The 8,636-nt window shown below is 42.3% G+C and overlaps 1 protein-coding gene across 8 annotated transcripts in view; it reads left to right on the top strand.

Moving 5' to 3' along the window:
- The window catches only part of NLRP13 (NLR family pyrin domain containing 13), a 109,088-nt gene that overhangs the window by 64,445 nt on the left and 36,007 nt on the right, over window positions 1-8,636 (top strand). The window lies entirely within an intron of this gene.

Genomic DNA, 8,636 nt, shown 5'->3' with positions numbered 1-8,636 from the left:
GCAGGAAAAAGGGCTAGAATTCTGATTCACATCACTTATTTTCTCTCAAGACCTAGAACCTTAGTGCCAGTGACAGACAACCAATTGGAAGAGAGAACAGACCAGACCTGTGGAGACATGAAAATAGAAGAAAATGAAAACCCACCCAAGAGGATAAATTTATCAAATCCATATTTTATAGAGCATACTGTGTACCAGATACTGTCTTACCTCCTTCTCCCCAAGTTTCTCTGTCCTGTGGAAAAACCCAGGGGCACATCCAGTGCTCAGGCTTAGTGTTTAGACTCAAATCCACTTGGTTGTTTTTATTCTCAATGCCACATATTGGCAAGGTGACTGGCCAAATTACAGGATCTCTCTGTGCCTCTTTTCTCACCTTTGATCTTGGGATCAGAGCCTACCTGCTCATGGGGTTGTGAGGATTCTCAAAGAGATAGATCTACAGTTACATTTGGGATAGTGCCTGGCACATCATAGCTAACACTTATTTGGGGCTTCTATCTATACCTCAGTTATTTTAGAGACTCAATGGGAATGTATAAAAAGCGCCTGGAATCAAAGGTGTGTTGTTCCTCTCCATTCATTTCCTCCACTGTCTCATCCTTTTCTTGTCTTCCATCATGGTTATCATGGGAAAGAAGTGGAATGTGGAGAAGAAGAAAGAAAACAATGAAGTCACTGGTGGGAGAGGGGCTTACTTCTTGGTCTACCTGCTGCTCACATACAATTACTTCTCTGAGTTATTTTTGTCACCACATTTTAATTTTCATCCCCATCACCTGAGAACTTCCTGCATATGTCCTTTAAGTCATTATGTATTTAAGTCACCAAAGTTTTATCACCTTCAATTAATTCACTGCAATGGTTCTGGATAATTGTAAGTTCCCTGTGGATGACAACTTCCCCTTAAATTAGCACTCAACCTTCACCTCCACTCTTGGATTCTGTCAATTCCTGATATGCAAGCAAAAACGCCTACATTAAGAAAAAAAAAAAAGGTTTCAAACAACCCAACTTTACACTTCAAGGAACTAGAAAGAACAAACTAAGCCCAAAGTTAGCAGAAGGAAGGAAATAGTAAAGTTCAGAGAAGAAATAAATGAAACAGAGACCAAAAAGACACCAGAAAAGATCAATGAAACTAAGAGTTGTTTTCTTTAAATTTTTTAAAATGTTTATTCATTTTTGAGAGAGAGATAGAGTGTGAGTGGGGGAGGGGGAAGAGAGAGAGGGAGAGACAGAGTCCAAAGCAGGCTCCAGGCTCTGAGCTGACAGCACAGAGCCTGACATGGGGATTGAACCCATGAACCGTGAGATCATGACGTGAGCCAAAGTTGGACACTTAACTGACTGAGCCCCCCAGGCACTCCAAAAGTTTTTGTTTTCTTTGAAAAGATAAACAAAATTGACAATCTTTAGCTAGACTAACCATGAAAAGAAAAAGAGAGGGACTCAACATCAGAAACAAAAGAGGAGACATTACAACTGATACCACAGAAATACAAAGGTTCATGAGAGACCACTATCAACAATTACAACTCAAGAAATTGGATAACTAAGAAGAGATGAATACATTTCTAGAAACATACGAACTACCAAGATTGAATCACAAAGAAACAGAAAATATGTGAACAGATTATTACAAGTAAGGAGGTCGAATCAGCAACTGAAAACCTTCTCCAGAAGAAAAGCCCAGGACCAGATGGTCTCCCTGGTGAATCCCACCAAACACTGAAAGAAGAATTAACACCAATCTCAAATTCTTCCAAAAATTGAAGAGGAAGGAATACTTGCAAACCCATTTTACAAGACCAGCATTACCCTATTACTTAAACTAGACAAGGACACCACAAGAAAATTACAGGCCAGTATCTGATGAACATAGATGTAAAAATCCTCAAAAATATGGCAAATTGAATTTAACATCACCGTAAAATGATCATATACCACGATCAAAGGGGATTTATCCCTAGGGTGCAATAAAGGTTCAACCTAAATCAATAAGCGTGATAAAACACATCCACAGAATGAAGTGTAAAACCCATATGATTATTCCAATAGATGCAGAAAAGGCATTTGGAAAGACTCAGTATCATTTCCCAATTAAAAAAAACTCTTAACAAATTAGGTGTGGATGGAAATTACCTCAACATAATAAAGGCCATACATTAAAAGGCACAGCTAACACCACATGCCACCATGAAAAGATAAAAGTTTCTCCTTTAAGATCAGGAACAAGACAAAAATGCTGACTCTCCCACTTCTGTTCAACATAGTACTGGAAGTCCCAGCCAGGAGCAAGAAAAAGCAAGCAAAAAGTATCCAAATGAGGAAGAAGTAAAATTATCTCTGTTTGCAGACAACATGATCTTACAAATAGAAAATTCTGAAGACTCCACCAAAAAACTACTAGAACTAACAGACAAATTGAGTTAAGGTGCAGAGTACAAAACAAATACACAAAAATCAGTTGTGTTTCTATATATTAAGAATGAAATACCTGGAAAAGAAATTCAATAAACAATTCTGTTAACAATAGCATCATAAAGAATAAAATATGTGGATACAGATTTCATCCAACAGGTACAAGATCTGTATGCTGAAAACTATATGACATTGATAAAAAAAAAAAAATCAGGGGCGCCTGGGTGGCGCAGTCGGTTGGGCGTCCGACTTCAGCTCAGGTCACGATCTCGCGGTCCGTGAGTTCGAGCCCCGTGTCAGGCTCTGGGCTGATGGCTCAGAGCCTGGTGCCTGTTTCCGATTCTGTGTCTCCCTCTCTCTCTGCCCCTCCCCCGTTCATGCTCTGTCTCTCTCTGTCCCAAAAATAAACGTTAAAAAAAATTTATAAAAAAAAAAATCAAAGACACAAATACATGAAAGGACATCCCATGCCCTTGGATTGGAAGAATTAATATTGTTAAATGTCCACACTGCCCAAATGCATTGCAATCCCTATCATAATTCCAATGGCATTTTCTACAGAAATAGAAATAGCAATCCTAAAATTTGTGTGGAGCCACACAAAATACCCTGGATAGCTAATGCATTCTTGACAAAGAAAAACAAAGTTGGAGGCATCACACTTCTCAATTTCAAGCCATATTACAAAGCTATAGTAATCAAAACAGTATGGTACTCGTGTAAAAACAGATACAGAGACCAATGGAACAGAATCAAGAGTCTAGAAATAAATCCATGCATATATGGTCAACTGATAATTGAAAATGGAGCCAAGAATATTCCATGGGGAAAGAATAATCCCTTCAATAAACGTTGGGAAAACTGGATACCCACATGCAAAACAATGAAGTTGGACCCTTATCTTACACCATATGCAAAAATTAACTCTATATGGATCAAAGATGTAAATGTATTACCTGAAACTGTAAAGCTCTGAGAAGACAACATATGAGAAATTCTCCTTAACATTAATCTTGGCAATGATTTTTGGGGTGTAACACCAAAAGCCTAGGCAACAAAACAAAAATAAACAAGTGGGACTATATCAAACCCAAAAGCTTCTGTGCAGTAAAGGAAACAATTGACAAAAAGGAAAGGCAGCCTATGGAATGGGTGAAAATATTTGAAGATAAGGATTAATATCCAAAATATATATATAAAGAACTCATAAAACTCAACAAGATACCAAAACCAAAACAAACCACCAAACAGCAACAACAACAAAAACCAAAACCCCATTAAAATGGGCAATGGATCTAAGTACACATTTTTTTCCAAAAAAATGTACCAATGGCCAAAAAGTATGTGAAAAGATGCTCAACATCACTACTCACTAGGGAAATGCTAACAAACCATGAGATAGTCTCTCACACCTGTGAAGATGATTATTCTCAGAAAGATAAAAGACAGCGTGGGTTGGTGAGGAGGTGGGGAAAAGGGAACCCCAGTGCCCTGCTGGTGAGAATGTCAACTTGATGCAGCCACTGTGGAGAACAGTATGGAGGCTCCTCAAAAAAATAAAAAATAGAGCTACTTTATGATCCAGCAATCCCACTTGTGGGTATACATCCAAAGAAAATGAAATCAGTATCTCAAAGACCTATTTGCACCCACATGTTTGCTATTGCCAAGATACGGAAAAAATCCAAGTGCCTATGGATGGGCAAATGGATGAAGAAAATGTGGTAAATGCACAATGGATTAGTATCCAACCATTAAAAAGAAGGAAGTCCTGCCATTTGCAATTTGCAACAATATGAATGAATCTGGAGGACATTCTACTAAGTAAAATAAACCAGAAACAGAAAGGTAAAGACTATGATCTCACTTATCTGTGGAATCTAGAGTGTTGAACTCATAAAACCAGAGAGTATAGAATGGGAGGGGGGTTGTCTGGGTTTGGGCTTAGAGAAAATGGGGAGATGTTGGTCAAAGGGAACGAACTTTCAGTTACAAGATGAATATGTTCTGGGGAATCTAATGCACAGCATGGTGACCACAGTCTATCACATACATCCTGTCTCCTCCATTTTACAAAGGAGAAAAAGATTTACGTGGGTTAACTAAAATCAGCCAAAGCCATGACAGAAACCAGCGATTGGAGCCATGTCTCATTCCCAGCCCCATATGCCGGGCCACGTGGCTGAACTGACAAATATCTTTATCGATAAGGAATATTTGGGGAGAGGTGGTGTCAAAGAATTCCTTAATCTTAGCTGCCTCCTGTACTTCTCTGTGCCTCATTCTTTCTCCTTTGTGATGACAGCTTTCTCGACTTTTTAGAAAAATTGTATCAGCTAATGGCTGCTGTGGACCTCTGAGCCCCGAAAGACCCATTGATATTTCCTTCAGGCTCAGCATTGTGCTAGCTCTCAGATACTGAGAGCTGGGGAAAGAAAGGCTGGGAATTTAGGACTTTACTTCAGGAGCAGGAAGACTGGGTTACTGAGATTGGTAAGGATTTTTATCAATGAAGCAGAGCTGGTCATTTTCAAAGGTGAATCTCTAGCTTTGCTTTACATCTTCAATACTGGACAGCTGGACTTGGTGAGCTCAAGTGTCTGTCACTGTAACTCTAAGAACGTGAGATGATGCAGAAAATAGGGGCAGGAGAGGGAAAAAAAAAGATGACACTCACCCCAAAAGGAAATAGGTTCCCTAGCTCCTTCCTGTCAAATACATCTCCCAAAGCAGACAGAAAAGGGCTTGGTCTGCCCTGCCCCCAACCCTAATAGGTTCCGAGGAGGGGGGGGGATCAGGGGAATTAACATCATTCCTCCCACTTGCCAGGCTCCTGCATTATCATTGTTCTGCAGTGCACCACCTTGCAAGCAGTTAGCATCCCTGGTCTGTCCCAGGTAGTGGGTTACCCAGCTTGTTCCCTGCAGGTGCTTTCAACTTGAGGAGAGACTCCCCTACCTCCTCAATTCAGAAGGACAAACAACTTTAGAAAGTTATTGTTTTGGAGAGCTCAGACTCAGAGAGGGCCGACACCTTAGACCGTCCATTCATACGTTGTTTCCCATTTGCAAGAATCTAGAGCAACTTATGACATGATCTTGTTCACCTGTCCACCCCCACCCCCACCTGGGGTGTAATTGTACCAAGCAAAGGGAGGATCTTGGTATCACCAGGACCCAATCAAACAAGCCCCATCAAAGACAGACCCAGGGCCAGAGGCTGTAGGAAAATGACATAAATATACATGTTGGTGGTAGCTTTCCCGTTGAGTTGTTTAGGTTTTCTGATATGCGATCAGGTCATCTGTACATACAGTTTTACCTGTTCCTTTCCAGTTATTATACCTTTCTCCAAGTGCTTCCTGATTTCCAGTTTAAAATTGCTAGTGTAATTTGAGACAGTTAGCTAAAATCTTTAACTTAATCCACTAATACCTCCAAGAACGATATTAAATCATGGCATTAAAACCATCCTGTCTTGTTCCTGACTTCAATGGAAAAGCCTTCGCGTGGAGGATGCAATCATGTCACAGGAGGTGTTCTGGACTCCAGGAGAGGAAATGGTCTCCAGATGTGGCTGCTTCTGTGGTTTTATTGTAAGTCTTCATGGGGTCTTCTTCCTCTTTCACTGTTCTACACGACCTTGCAGATGGTGGGAGAGGTACCTCAATGGCCTTGGCTGGAGTGGAAGACTGTGTTTGCACCAGGAGAGCATGGTTTTTAATTAGAAACACACCTGTGCCTCCCTTTCCCAGCTAGTGATGATTTACACCTGGAAGGGAAGGGGTCAGAGATTATGTGTGGCAGCTGGGTCCTGGGTGGCATCTTGACCCCATAAACTAGGAGCTTGGAGAGAGCCCTGATAGGCTGTGGAGGGGCCTGAGGGCCAATCACAGAGTGGGGAGGAAATACAGCTGGCTACTTGTTTGAGCTTCCCTGACTCGGGGCCCTGGGAAGTTGCATGAGATTAGAAGTCTGATAGGTAAGTGATGTCCCTTTTCTCTGTTGCTCCAAACCTTTCTTTCTCTAGTGTCCCTTCCCCTCTTGGTTCCCGCTGGTCTTTAGAAAGATCTGCTTCACTAAGGTACGGTTGATGAAAAAAAAACCTGCAAATATTAAATATATACAATTTTATGAGTGTGGATACAGGCATACGCTCTCAGAATAACCACCACCAGGGTAATAGATCTGTCCATGACCTCTAAAAGTTGGTGTCCTGTGTGTGTGTGCCTGCAAGTTGAGAGCATTTAATGTGAGATGTACCCTCTTGGCAAAACTGCTGCTGACTGTGTGCACTTTGCGGTACAGCAGACCTTTAGAACTAATTCTTGCGTCACTGACACGTGGAATATACATGCAACAGAATTTTACCCAGTCTTAAAAAACAAAACAAAACAAGAAAAGGGCTAAACCCTGCCATTTGTGACGACGTGGATGAACACGGGGGATGTTATGCTAAATGAAGGTAGAAGTCCCAGAAGGGCAAACACTGCATGATCCCACTTGTCAGCAGGACCCAAAAGAGTCAAGTCTACAGAAGCAGAGGCTAGGACGGTGGTTTACCAGGGGCTGGGCAGAGTTTGCTGTTGGCGCTTTCTTCATCAGCAGCAGGAATGGGCTGCATCTCTGACCTCTGATTTGAAGCTTCTCTCTTTCTAGACAGGGAGATTCCATAGTTGTTGGAGAACTCTGTCTTCTTCCACTCGCCGTGATTCAATCTGGTGGACCCTTCAAGCCTCACACAATTCCCTTTCCTCTCTCGCTTGCCTGTTGTATCGGCTGTGTGATCTCATGGCGCCCTGTAGGATTCTCTCAGACTCAGCACACTGTAATACTAATTACCGTCAGTTCTCATTATTTGCGGATTCCGTATTTGTTAATTCACCTACTCGCTAACGTGTTTTTTTTAATCTCCGTGTTCCCGCCCCCAAATCATTACCTGCCTTGCTTTCCCTGGTCATTCTTGGACATGCGCAAAACGGTGAAAGATTGGAGAAACGTTCCCAGCTGGGGTTTGACAAGGCAGCGGTCTGCCTTCTTGTCAGGTCTCTTGCATTTTGTGCTTTTTTTTGTGTGTGGGGGGGGTAACATGACTATTTAATATGACCTCCATGGGTATTGCTGAAGTGCTGTTTAGTGTTCTTAAGTTCAAGAAGGCTCTGGTGCGCCCTGCAGAGCAACGCCTGCGTTAGATGAGGCCCCTTGAGGGTAATGGTACCACGGGCTGTGAGGTCAGTATAAATGAACCACCCATATGTATTGAGTAAGGCGTCCTAAACCGAGAGGCACATAAAACAAGGTTAGGTGTTGATGGGTTGGCAAAAATGCTGTGACCAGAGGCTTACAGGATGCTAACCCTGTATCTCCTGTAGGAGGAAATGTGTAGCATTTGCTAATTCAGTGTTTCTGGTGACTTAATAGCACATTACGACTGTACTTAACAACAAATGATACACGTTTAATGAGCAAGTTGGCACAGAACTGGACCGGACCAAGACTTTGCAAACATGCGTCTTCACTGTAAGCTCGTGCAATCTGCTCATCCAAGGCTGTGTCCCCAGTCTTAGGGCAGCGCCTCACCTGGCTTCTGGTGGGTGTTTAATGATTGTTTGATGCCATTCAAAGCTCAGACTTCCTCTTGATCTTTATTCTCCCTGTTAATGCCTCCTAGGGCTTTTCCCCACGAGCTTCCCCCTCCTTCCCAATGTTCCCTCTCTCTCTTTTCCCCCAACCACCTCCAGTGCTAGTCCTGTGAACCTGGACTGCTGGCATGGGCTTTAACAGCTGTCTGTTCTGAAGGAGCTCCTTACAGGAGAGGCAAGTCAGCAGACCAGTAGCCCCAAGCCTCTTCTCTGTTGGTTTCAGTGCTCCCTGGGATTTGAGATAAGCAGTATCCTGGCTGGACCAAGCTCTGAGGGGAGTAAGGGTAGATCTATCTTTTTTTTTCCCCCTTTGTCATAAATATTGCCTATAAACCTCAAGATATTTTTAATTTTTTAATGTTTATTTTTGAGAGAGGGACAACAGAGTATGAGCAGAGGAGGGGCAGAGAGAGAGGGAGACACAGAATCTGCAGCAGGCTTCAGGCTCTGAGCTGTCAGCACAGAGCCCGATGTGTGACTTGAACCAGCGAACCATGGGATCATGACCTGAACTGAAGTTGGACACTTAACAGACTGAGCCACTCAGGTGCCCCCAGTTAATCATTTTAAT

Source organism: Acinonyx jubatus, chromosome E2 (assembly GCF_027475565.1).
Source record: "Acinonyx jubatus isolate Ajub_Pintada_27869175 chromosome E2, VMU_Ajub_asm_v1.0, whole genome shotgun sequence".
Taxonomy (NCBI): domain Eukaryota; kingdom Metazoa; phylum Chordata; class Mammalia; order Carnivora; family Felidae; genus Acinonyx; species Acinonyx jubatus.
This window is presented reverse-complemented; position numbering and strand designations above follow the sequence as displayed.